A 12,520-nucleotide genomic window follows, 5' to 3' on the forward strand; every position below is an offset into this window, starting at 1 on the left:
CAAGCATCAGTCCTTATAGGTACACTTGCACAAAGTCAGGGATTTTATATAATCATAGAGGCAGTGGTCGGCCAGACTTAGTGCAGGAGATGAAATACGCATCGGACTTATTTGCCTTCGAAATCGGAAGATGTCCAGTAGAGCCATCAGTTCAGAACGGTCAGAAACCAGTGGGACCCAGTCCAAAAAAGCGTTGAATAAGGTCAGCTGGACTTGTAGATTTTCTTGAAGACGTTTCGCCACTCATCCGAGTAGCTTCTTCAGTTCTGACCTGGATGACTGAGAACCTTCACAGACAGTGGGACCCAGGTTCAACAATCTACTGTCTGGAGAAGTCTGGTCAGAAGTGGTCTTCATGGACGAGTTGCCGCGAAAAAATTATCCATGAAAAGGTAGGAACTAGGGTCAGAAAAATGGCAGCAGGTACTCTGGACTCCTAATTAAATGTTTGTCGTTAGCAGAAGGCGGTTTGTTAACCGCATCAAGACAAAGAGGCCAAACACACAGCCAAGTTCAATAAGAACTGTCTTCAGCTGTGGTGCCCTGAGCAAGCACCTCACCCCCAATATGCTCCCCGGGCGCATCCACCAGAGGGGCCGCTGCCCACTGCTCCGACTGTACACATTACTGTGTGTGAACAAATGATGGATGGGTCAAACAGCAGGACATCATTTCCCCTCAATATAGTATATCAAAATAAAAATAAAAAAAAAGTCCTGGAAGTGATGGCCCCCTCAGAGCCCTGATCTCAACACCACAGAGTGAACTGACAGTGAAGCCTCCCTCCACAGAAGCTCTGTGGTTCCAAGGTGTTTTTATACAACCTACCAACCGAGCTCCTTCAAAAACTGTGTGCAAGTGGACCTAGAAGAACTGATACTGTCTGGAAGGCAAAGTGTGATCACACCAAATATTGATTTGCATTTTGTTAATTGCTAAAAAAAAAAAAAAAAACTATCCATCCCCCATTCGTTTTGTATCTGTCGGCCTTTAAATTACCGAGATAATGCGCATATTGGATTTAAACATAAGTAGCAGCAGCGTCAGCAGTGTTGTTCAGATGTGGCATTATATCGACGAGTGTTTGTGTTTGTAAAATAAAATAAAGTATCGGCAAATAAAATTTGTTTTAAGAAAACTGTTTAATTTCAAGTTCGCTCCATTCTCCCTCATTATTTACCTTTTTATTGGATACGGAGTTCTTTTACTTCTAACATCACACTTGTTCCTGTCCTGGTTATCATTAAATGTGACGTTATAGACCGACGGCAAAGCGGACCTGTCTTTGTGTATAAATAGCCGAACACCGTGGGACTGTACAGACCTAAAAATTACTTCATGACTTGACTGTGACATGATTTTCCGTGCTCAAAAAAAAAAAAAAAAAAAAAAAAATTGTGGACGGCTCATTTGCCCTTACCACTGAGGAAATTCACCCTCCTACGCAGGCCACACACACCTATTCCTCTCCCACATTAATTGCTCATATTAAAAGTGAAAACGTGGCTCTAAGGAAAAATTTAATGTGTTTTACATGAATACAGTAATCCGAAAAATATCAGATGAGCATCATCTTGTCATGAATTTTACACGGTTCGCTCCTTCTCGTTACTCTTAAACGTAACAATGTTTTACTTAATAATAAATGCCAATGCACAGAGTTAGGACGATAAAATTTATTCCATCATGCCTTCAGTTTTAGAGCACCAGCGTACACCATAAATTAAAACATAAATACCAATAAATACATAAATATACATTCAAAGGAGTTTACACGCAATACATTCTCATTGTTGGGAATAGGCTGAGAACTTCACATTAGATTCATGTAGAAATCATATAAATAAATACATAGACATACATACATATATTATAAGATTATAATTATTCTAACTTTATATTATGCATGTGGAAAACATACAAGTTGTCTTATATCCATATTGCAGAGACATGGTTATAAATGCAACTATTATAGAGCAGCATTCAAAACGTAGCATCAGTTAAAGGGTTGTGCCCCTCAACACTTTGATTACATGCAGTAAAAGAAATATTTGCATACATTCTTGAAAAATACAATCAACGGTCTGTCATGTCATGACCTTTAGTTGTGCGTTTGCCGCTTCAGACGCGCAGCTCAGGCTGTCAGTTTTTCAGAATAAACTTGCTGTATTATAGATTCAGTTCTGCTGAGAAACTCACTGAACGAAGTTTCAGGCCATAGCTCGCAGTCACATCCTGGCGTTTCCTAAAGACGAAAAGATAAGTCAGTTTAGCCATTAAGTTTCTGATGGTGGTAAAAAAGTCTTTTAAGAATTCGTATGCTTTCCAGCGATACTTACAGTGCTGTTGGTTTTCACATTGAAGTGCACCTCAAAGGCGTCAAGAGTCTGACCGATGAGGCCCTTGTCGCCGTCGCATTCTGCTTTGACCAGTACATTTATTTCTTTCGCGATGCATCTCATTGCTGGTATGAGGCATTTCGTCTGTGAGAAAGAGAGAGAGAAAGATGTTTTGTCTTCCTTTTGCTGTTCTGACTGAGGCAGACTTGTGGCCGCGCACAGAAAAGTCAGCCTGTAGAGGACGGCTCAGCTGTGTGAAAATCAACACCTGACAAGCTTATTTCCTGTACTAGAGAACCTTTACATGTGGTTTACAACAGCTCAACTGAACTGTGAAGCTTGAGCTTCTTTGATGCCGGGGAGTACCCAGCACTACTACTACTCCTTCTGACTTATTATTCACACACATCAGTTTTTCTTCAGTATTGTCATAACCGGTAAGGTGTATATGCACGTATTTATGTCTTAATTTTACATTTTTGACTCGATCTAAAACCTTGCATAGACGGCTAACTTTTCAAATGTAGACTTACCTCCACATTTTCGGGAGCATAGAACACTGACTCGTTATCCTGTGTTGAGAGAAGAAGATAAGGGGCTATTATTAGCAACAGGTCGAATTCGGCACGAAAAACGAAAATAAAATATATAGCTTAAAATTACTCACGCATTTGATTTCTTTTCTCATAAGTCCGATGGGGAAATCGGCGATGTGATAACCGGGAACCGGAACACTGAAGACGAGTTTTATAAGGCAAACAGAGGCAATCCAAAAGGCAATCCTTGTTAAGTGCTCCATGTTCAGCTTAAAGGACCGTCGGTGTGATAGGCAAGTTGTTTGGTGAAAGTGTTGTATTGGTTTACTTACCCTGTGTGCTGTATTTGATTTATATAGCCGTGGGGATGGAAAGGGTGGGCTGAATTAGTTGTATATCGCCTAATGCATACAGCATTGTTTTTCCTTTAGATGACTGTTGGAATTTTTTTTTTTTCAACCTTCTACTACAGCATGGTAAAATCCCTCGATTGGCCTATGGCAGCGCAGCGACTGACTTCAAGCTGTTACGAAACTAGGTTGTCCCTCCCTCATTTGTGGTTCATACACTTTTTTTCTGTCATGCTTTCTCTGTTTGCTCTTTGAACTCTGTTTAGCAAACTGACACAATTTACTTTCCTTTACAACTTTTCTTTTTGACAAGAATATATAGTACAATGCTGTGTGTGTGTGTGTATACTTATACTGGATTATATATTTGTATATGCAATTTTTTTTTTGCATGTGTATTGAGACTGTCAAAGTTAATACTTACACATATACAGGAACTCAAAAGGGCACAAATGCCACAAATGGCACACATGCACATTCTGTCATTTAAGACTTAGTCCCGACTCTAGTTTTGGAAATCAAAGAAGCAGTTATGCAGCGGAAAGCAATAATAATAAATAAATAATTTGCTGCTGATGTGAATTGAGGTAGATGTTGATAAGAGTAACACAAACTTAAACATCTCATCTCCACACACATTTAAAAGAGGCTTCAACAGTGGGACAGTAGTTTCTGTTCACCAGTGAAGGCATGCAATTAAATAACTTCCGACAGCCCCAATATGTTTATATAATGGAAAAGGTGATCAAGCAGGTAGTACATTTAAGGCGATTGAAGCAGAAACTACTAAAATTGGGTTAAGAATTGTCCAGCGCTGCGTTATTAAAACCTGTGAGGATAGTGGGGAACCATTGTGACGACTGTGAGATGAAGGCATTAACCCATCATGCCTAATGTCTACTGTACCAGCCTGTAGGGGGCAGTGCTGTGATCTGGGGATGCTGCAGTTGCTCAGGTCCAGGTTCAGTAACATCATGCCCAAAGAATGAGGTCGGCTGACTGCCTGAATCAGCTGAATGACCCGGTTATGCCATCAGTGGATTTTGATAGACGACAATGTCCGGATTCGTTGGACTCAAATCGTGAAAGAGTGGTTCAGGGAGCATGAGACGTGATTTTTACACACGGATTGGCCACCACAGAGTCCAGATACGAATCCCATCGAGAATCTTTGGGATGTGTCAGACTCTCCCATCATCCATACAAGGTGTTGGTCAAAAATGAATGTACTGGACACTCGATGGAAATGAACCTTGTGACACTGCAGAAGCTTCTTGCCTTATTTGACCAGACAGTGTATAAGTAGGTGGTAGTTTAGTAGATCTTCAAGGACGTAGGTATGGACATAGGTTGGCAGTTATAGCTGTAGGTGGGTATGGTCCTAGGGTTGGTATGTATGTATAGACAAAGTTATGATATGTACACTGTATATGATGGAGATCGATATCGAGGTCGATCTAGGTATTTTTAAAATGAATGGTATTGGGCGTCTGCCAAGTCTAATCTTTATAACTTACATAACCAAAACCACATGGCTAGTGTCAAAGCTGCTTCATAAAATAAAGTAGAAGAAGACTCCCACTACTTCTGCTTATTTCGTGGAAAACAAAGTTTGTCATACGGCCAGTTGGTAAATTGTGCAACGTGGACGTTTGGTGAGGCGGTAGCAGGAGATGGTCATTCAGTAATACCAACTTGATTTTCAACCCACAAAACAGAATACGTTGAACGCTGTATATTTCTAAGTTTTATGTTGTACTGTACATCCTGAAGGTTAAAATAAATATTCAAACAAAAGCGTGATTGATCGGTTCATCGGTTATTTCATGTGCTCCGCCCACCCGGTGTTTCAGGATGTTTTAGTCATTGCCGCAAGTTATTTTAGTCGTCAGTCTTTCCCCAAAAGTCTTCCTCCCATTTTGCGGTGTTGCCGGCATGTTCACTTGTTTTCTAATTTAGGATTAGAGGGTGAGAATCTTATTGCTCTCGTTCGATATTCACACATTATTAGCCACTTTGTGACAATCTTTTCTTGTCAGTAGGATTTGTCACCATCATGAGTTAAAATTTCCACCTAAACTTGAGCTAGTGTGAAATTCACGAGGCTTCGAATATGCTGTGATGAGTCACGCTTTGGTCTTCAGTAAAAAGTGTGAACTGATGCAACCTTGTGGCACCTGATATTCATGGGGAGACATGATAACTGACTGTTCCCTGCAGAAAGTGTGAGACTATTTTCATACGCGCTCTAATGATGGTTCCTTTATCTTAACACATTTAACGGCTATTTTAAATGTGTGGTAAATTAAAGGAAAAGTGCTTAATGGAAATATGTTTCCAGAGCGGAGAGCACCACATCCCATCGAATGGTTTCGCCACTTTAAGAACCGCATACTTCATTTTTTCGTTTTTTTTTTCCTTTTCTTTTTTAGAAAGGACATTCTCTTCGACATTGTTTTTTTAGTGGATGTTTGTATTTCTTTTCACATCTTTTGTATAATACGGCATATAATTTGCATGATATTTTTTTTTAAATATGTTATAGCATAATAGCATCTCAGTGACCATTTTGTAGAAATAAATGAATACGTCAAGGTAAAAGTCATGTATTGTAATCACATTTTATTAGCCAAAAAAACACGTCGTGTATAAATATAGCATATCGCTTTCATTATAAATAAATAAATAAATAAATACTGTGAGATTTTTTCTTTCTTAACAGTGTTTCTGAACTGTTAACTTTAGCGAGGCAGCATCACATTTTAGTGCAGTGTGTAACATTGAACAGTGTTAAAAGTAGAGGAAACATCTGTTGCGTCAGAGAGTCGTCTAGCTGGAAGCACTGTTGAGCGTCTGGACGAAGCTTTCGATGCTGTCCACGAAAGGTTTAAACTCCTTGTTGTCCCACTGACAGTCTGGGGAGGTTGTCTGCGTATGAGGGGAGAAGTCAGATTTAGATATTTATCGATCATGCACTAATTCTAAATATTTTTTAAGGCACTGTAATACCTACCGGTCCTGTGACGTCTTTATATTCATCCAAAGCATCCAGTGTCTGGTCAATTCGGCCTGTGTTGTTGCACTGTTTTTTGGCACGTTCCAGTTCGTCCTTGATGGTCTTCAGAGCAGCAGCATTGCATTGTGGCTGTGAAAGATACAACAGCACTGAGTGACACATACTTCAGTTCATATGAATTCTCTACTAATGGCAGCAAAGCTCCACACTCTGCGTGTACCATTGCTAGTGTAACTGGGAATCCATTCTTTCTCTTAATCAAGCTCAAATATCTGTTTTTTTAAGCAATTAAACTTGCTTTTAAATAAACTCATTGCCCCCTCTAGTGGTTGACATCACTATTGCCATTAAAAGTAAGCCAGCTCCCTCCCTCCCAAAAAAAACAAACTAACAAAAAAAAATCAAATTGAGGAGATATTCTTAAATGCTGCACTAAGTAAGCAATACATATTAGAGCCTGATCTGCGGTGATGTCTTACCTGCACGTTGGTTGGAGTCGAGAAAGTTGCGTTCGAATCCTACAACAAATGATAAAAGAGCATGTTAGTATTCACATTCAATTTAAACATTTTCCTGTTTGTTACGCTGTTTTGTACTTACACAAGTGACCTCCTGTCTTACACGACCTAAGAACAGGTTTTCGATGGTGATGCTGCTGGTTTCCAGAGGAGCTGCTTGAAGGCATACAAGGAGAAAAACCATCCCGAGGGCAATTCTTAGACACTGCTCCATGTTAATCGTTCCAAAAGCTCAGCTGCAGTTGCCTGTGAAGATTCTGTCAGTTGATTGTGATGGCCACTGGTGCTGCCTGGCTTTATAGGAAGACCCAAACCAAAATGAGTGGGCGCGTAAAAGGTATGTTCTTGTTGGAACATCAACATTTTCCTATTAATCATGCTGCCTTTCCTCATCGCCTGCAGGGTAAAAACCCAAAGTTAAGACGAGGTGGGCACAGAGCCATTTCGATTGCAGTCGCTAAAAATAGTTTCTTTTGAAAAGTGTTTTTTTTTTGTGTGTCTTTTATCCGTATTATGAGAGATTTGTTGTTTTATTGGTATTTGCTTCAGTGCTCTACTGACACGGTGAACGTAATGGTGAGACGTGTGGTTTGATTTTCCTCTCTTCAGAGAAATTTGTTGGTATTTCTTTTCGTTCAATCTGACAAGCAGCTGGTTTTCAAGACCACAAACCTCTCTGCAACATTCATGTCTTTTGCCTTTGGTTTTTGTTTGTTGCGCTGTTTGACACAAACGCGCTTGAAAAAGTGGCAGTCGCGACACACACTCGTACGCACAGAGGGGGAGAAAAATAAGTGGACTGTATAAAAGATAAATCTCGTCTCATCTTCTGCTGCCGCTTGTCCGCTGGATCATGGACAGGTCTCCGGCCTTAACCTAACGAGCGTGTCTTTGGAGCGTGGGAGGAAACTGGAGTACTCGGAGAACTCGTGCACTGTGCACAGCAAAAAAAATAGAACGCAAAAAAAAAAAAAAAAAACCTTATATGGCATATAAACAAACGGTATTGATTTGCACGTGAGACGACGATTGCTGGATATTGCACGGAGTCGTACAGAGCGTGTAGTAAGTAGTGAATAGTGAAGGTGTTGAACCTTGAGGTGTGAAGTATTGCACATACAATGTTCATTGCTGAGCCTAACAGCAGCAGGAAGGAAAAACATAAAACCTGTAAAAAAAAAAAAAAAAAAAAATGCCAGAAACGAAAGGGCCCAATCTGATGCCCTGATAGAAAAGTTGCAAATCAAAGTCGAAATAAGTAGAAATTTGAAATACAGCAATGAGGACTGAATTTTATTTATTTATTTTTTTGTTGTTTTTGTTTTGTTTTAGATATAACTGAACTGGGGCATGACAAGCTGCAAGCAGATGTAGAAAATGTGTTACGACTGATGTATTACGTGTTGTGTCATACACTCAGCAAAAAGCATGAAGGGTTTCTCTGACGCCCACGCCACGTTCTGGGGATTCCCCGTAACAATCCCAGGTATCACAGTTAAACAAGGCTGTGAACCTCTGCTCGTGTCAACTTGTCAAATTGGACACTGTCGTCAGAGTGTGTTGCTCACTCTAGAAGGCCTCCCTGGCTAGGTTTCAATTTTGAGGTTTCTTCAGGAGTCAGATAAAAATAGTCACTGTGACGGAAGCACTGTAAGGATTTTGACGTGATTGCAGAGGGTGGGGAAATTTCTATCAATGGTGTTTGTTGCATGGTGGGGGCAACCCTGTTGTTTCCGTGTCTTTCTGTGAAGTCCTGGCCCACACTAAATTTTATCTTTTGATATTAATATGCATTTTGCTTATTTTGAAATGTCCTCTCATATTATTTCTGATGATTAGGATCTCAAAGTGAACCCAAGTTTACTTGTTGCTGAACTGTGAAAGTTCAATTCGTTTTTTTGTATTTATTTATTTTTTTTTTTTGCCAATTTCCTGCATTTTTTGCAGTAGTATCCTGCTTGTTTGATGTTTACAACCACAAAACCCAACAGTTGTAGCATGTTCCACACAACAATTTCTACCGTACCAATACTAAGTATCATTCAACCTTAAAATCTCTGACACGTCATCTTACTTTCCTAGTAACCTTACTTACCTACGTACTACTGTTTATTTAAATTTTCTCCGAATATTTTGTGAAGAGTGAGTAGTGAGGCATACGTTCCTTTTTTGGCAAAGCACAGATAGTGACTGAATTTCGTAACGGCTGATCACAAATCGCTTGTAAATCCGCGCCTGCTCGAGGCCTCTAAGAAAGTACGCACTTGCCAAGATGACTACAGTGCCCTACGGCTCCTCCTACACTTTTCCAATAGTTTTGTAATTTTGTATTGTACCTTTTATCAAGTGGAAAGATGCAAATGAAGAGAGTTGGCTAAGAATTGAGTAAGAATTCCACAGATCGGTTTTTAAATATCCCAGACTGCTGCCCCGCTTAATATCGGAAATGATTGACGTGTACGTTGCTAATCACCGCTGAGATAGACCAGGCTACAAGGCCGTGCACTCTGTGCTTTGTTTTGTCTCACTGCAAAGTATTACAAAGTTTCATCAACTTTTTCTCTTGTCGCTGCATCTTCTTGTTCGGATCGATGGACGCTTGACGAAGACACTTGCAGCCGCATCAATGTCGCACTGAGCCTACGCCAAAGAGGGTTATGGCGTTGAAAGCCTTACTACCTGCAATCTAGTGTGTCGCCATTGCTCTGCAGTTCATTTTTTTTTTTTTTGGAGTTCAGTAAATGTGGATCAACGGCTACTTTCAGTGACATCTCTGCAGCACAGACCCTAGAGAAGATGTCTCAGTAGACGGTGTGTTGAAGCCTGAACAAACTTATGCCAGTTATATTTCTTGGGAGGTGCGTGTCAGGTTACGACACAAAGTCTGGAGCTACACCGTACATATGCTGGACCCTGTGCCGTGATATAACAAAGTGTAGTGCAACTATAAATCGCCTGTATCTGACCAGAGTGCGGAACCATGGATTTAAAGCAAGGTTTTGCAGAGCAACCTCTGTTTAGTTTACATTCACGGTGTATTCAGTTCTCCCTGGTGATAATCTTATAGAAACCAAGAGTGCAGGATATATTTTGATTAGAAACCATAAAATCTGTGAAGTTTCTTCTGAAATGTGTAATGCAGCATGCTTTAAAACTCTGGGATTTTAAAATGTCTGTAGCACGAGCTCGGATTAAACAATTAAAAGATTTAAGAAATTAAAAAAATCTTTGTGCGACGTCCTCTCGTCGTGTGCGATACTTGCATTCTCTGCTCTACTGAGATCCATCCACGGACTTTTGTTGATGCAAGAAGGTATAGGATGCGGTTGATGCCACTGGTTTCATATCTGAAGTATGATCAGTCCATTCATTCGTTGCAACCACAAATGTTTTTTTTTCTTAACTTCATTTGTCCACTGGACTTTCCAAAGTTCAACACAAAATTGGGCCATTTGTGCCACACAAACGTGATGAAGTTCAAATTATGACCAAACTTTTAGTCATTTAACCTACGCGCTTCACCCACACCTGAGTAGTTTTTTGTTTTTTTTTTAATTTCTAATAACTTTTAAATTTAATGTTTTTTGAAAATGAAACCAGTGCTTTCTTCCTTTTTTTTGTAACGAAGTAATAAGTGATTAATAACGAACCATTTACTTCTGTACTGTGAACTGGGCCAAACTTTCACACTGGTTTTTGACAGCGATACCGCACATGTTGTAAACCTAGTCACACGTTTTCTTGTGAAACTGAATAACGAAAATGGAATGTGGATGGCGATGGTGGTTGAGGAACTGCAGAATTGTTAGTTTCTTTCCAGCATCTGAAGTCATTGTAGTATTTTATTGATTGGATGTCTGCTGAATTATTTGATAATAAATGGACACTTTGACAGATTCATTAAAAGAATATAGATGTGTATATATATATATATTAAAAATCCATTTCAAATAAAATTCAATATTGTTTAAATTTTGTCTTTTTCCACAATTGCACAAAGACTAAATGAATCGAATACTTGGCTTCACAGTAGCTCTTTTCGAACAGGCCGATTTGTCACTGTGTGGGTTGACGCCCCCGAGTGATGTCACTGTGTACATATACTGACCAGAAATTCTTATTCTCTTACTAAAACCTAAAGGTCACCGCGTTGACCATTTTTTACCCTCAGAAAAAGTGAAAAATCTCTGGTTTCCGTGATAGTAGTGATGTCAATGGAGACAGCGGAGGTTTGGTTACCACAGGCCACCACAAAATTCACCACTTATGTAATGACTTTGCCAAGGTCCTGTGTTACACCCGAGGGCGTTCAGTTTTTTCTTAGGGTTTTCAAAAAATTCAAATTTCATTAAATATTACTATTCACTTTTGGTAATCTGGTTTCAGTAACAATTCAGGTCGTTTTAAGACGCTTTACATAAGTCCTGAGTGAGAACTAAACCCCCGGGACATGCACTAATCAGTGAAATTCTAGTGTCCAAATTTTTATTTTATTTTACCGCATGGTAATTAAAGGAGAGGATGCGTTGTTGCTTTTTTCCCCAAGTCGAGGGGAATTTTCCTTTTTCCTCTCCATTGCTACACAGACATGTCACAACTCTCTGCAACCTCACCTCACTCTTTTTTTCATCCCACAATTCGGGCCTTTTTATTGTTGAACATTTTTATTTAAAAAAAAAAGTAGTATAACGTAGCAAGACATACTCGTCGAGGGATGTGTTCTCGCAAGATCTCAGTGGCTGCTTTTGGACGTGACTGTAGTCGGATTCAGTCCGTCCTCCAGTGTGTTGCTCTTACAAGTCTTTACTTGTTCAGTCAGTATCTTCCCTGCACTTGGTGTTTGCTGGAAAAAATAATAATTTGTCTGATTTTTAAGTTGGTGGAAATAGCCGTTACGCTTGGGGGTTTCTTAGCTTCGTAGGTGTCAATGATCTCAAGGTCTTTTTGTCAAACTGAACCTCAGAACTGAAACTTGAAGGATGGATGCGGAACACTGGATGAGCGATCGCTGTTTCAGAGTTTGTAATCCTGTTTTACACTGAAATTGTGACTGAGGTGAAACTACAAATAAATTAATGTATCTGTGACTTTCTAAGAATCTTCCCTTGTGACACACGAGAACTTTTATAGACAGCCAACTGACCTTGGACATGTCCATGTGCTGTATATGTGCGGAATATACAGCTTCCCTACTTCCAAGATAAAAACAAGACACTTTGACAGGACACAATCAAACTCTAGTCAGCCCTGATCTGTACAACCGATCTCTTACGCTTCCATAAATAGAGGTTGCATATAACTGCACACCGGGCGCCAAAGATTGTTCCACTTGTTCCGTCCTTTGTGTCACTCTGCAAATGTAGGGTTGAAATATGAGGAAAAAACCACTTGGGGAAATTATTAGCAAGGCAACGTCGTATCCAGCTAAAACCAGCACAAACAACACATAGGTGAAGACATCTAGGTAACCTGTTCGAACAAGGACCAGAAACACCTGCTTAAATTACAGAAATGTCTACTTGTACAGTTGTGTTAAACATTTGATGTTATTGGTGGAAATGTTGTTCAGAACATTTACAGATGCTCTTTCACTTTTGCTTTTGTAACCTTTTACATTTCTTTAGTATAATTCAAACAGTGTAGACGCTCAGTTGTAGTGACGGTGGGAAAACCCTTCAGCCAGACAGTACAAAGCACAAAGAAGTGTGTGAAGTCACAGTCGTGAAGATGCAACACGGCTTTTTGCTTGCGTGCACACACT

General features: G+C 39.8%; 1 long non-coding RNA gene across 3 annotated transcripts; it reads right to left on the reverse strand.

Annotated features, from left to right (window-relative positions):
• Nucleotides 1-1,661: 1,661 nt before the first annotated feature.
• LOC125007709 lies at nucleotides 1,662-11,367 on the reverse strand. 3 transcript variants are annotated; one of them, XR_007112771.1, is made up of 4 exons: nucleotides 3,007-11,367; nucleotides 2,873-2,911; nucleotides 2,340-2,483; nucleotides 1,662-2,245 (listed from the first exon to the last, which is right to left on the reverse strand). It is a non-coding gene; the product is annotated as an uncharacterized LOC125007709 (long non-coding RNA). The 3 variants fall into 3 exon arrangements; XR_007112770.1 differs by having other exon boundaries at nucleotides 2,873-11,367; XR_007112769.1 differs by lacking the exons at nucleotides 2,873-2,911; nucleotides 3,007-11,367 and having other exon boundaries at nucleotides 2,340-2,853.
• Nucleotides 11,368-12,520: the final 1,153 nt, after the last annotated feature.

The sequence above is a fragment of the Mugil cephalus genome, chromosome 5, assembly GCF_022458985.1.
Source record: "Mugil cephalus isolate CIBA_MC_2020 chromosome 5, CIBA_Mcephalus_1.1, whole genome shotgun sequence".
In the NCBI taxonomy this organism is placed as follows: Eukaryota; Metazoa; Chordata; class Actinopteri; order Mugiliformes; family Mugilidae; genus Mugil; species Mugil cephalus.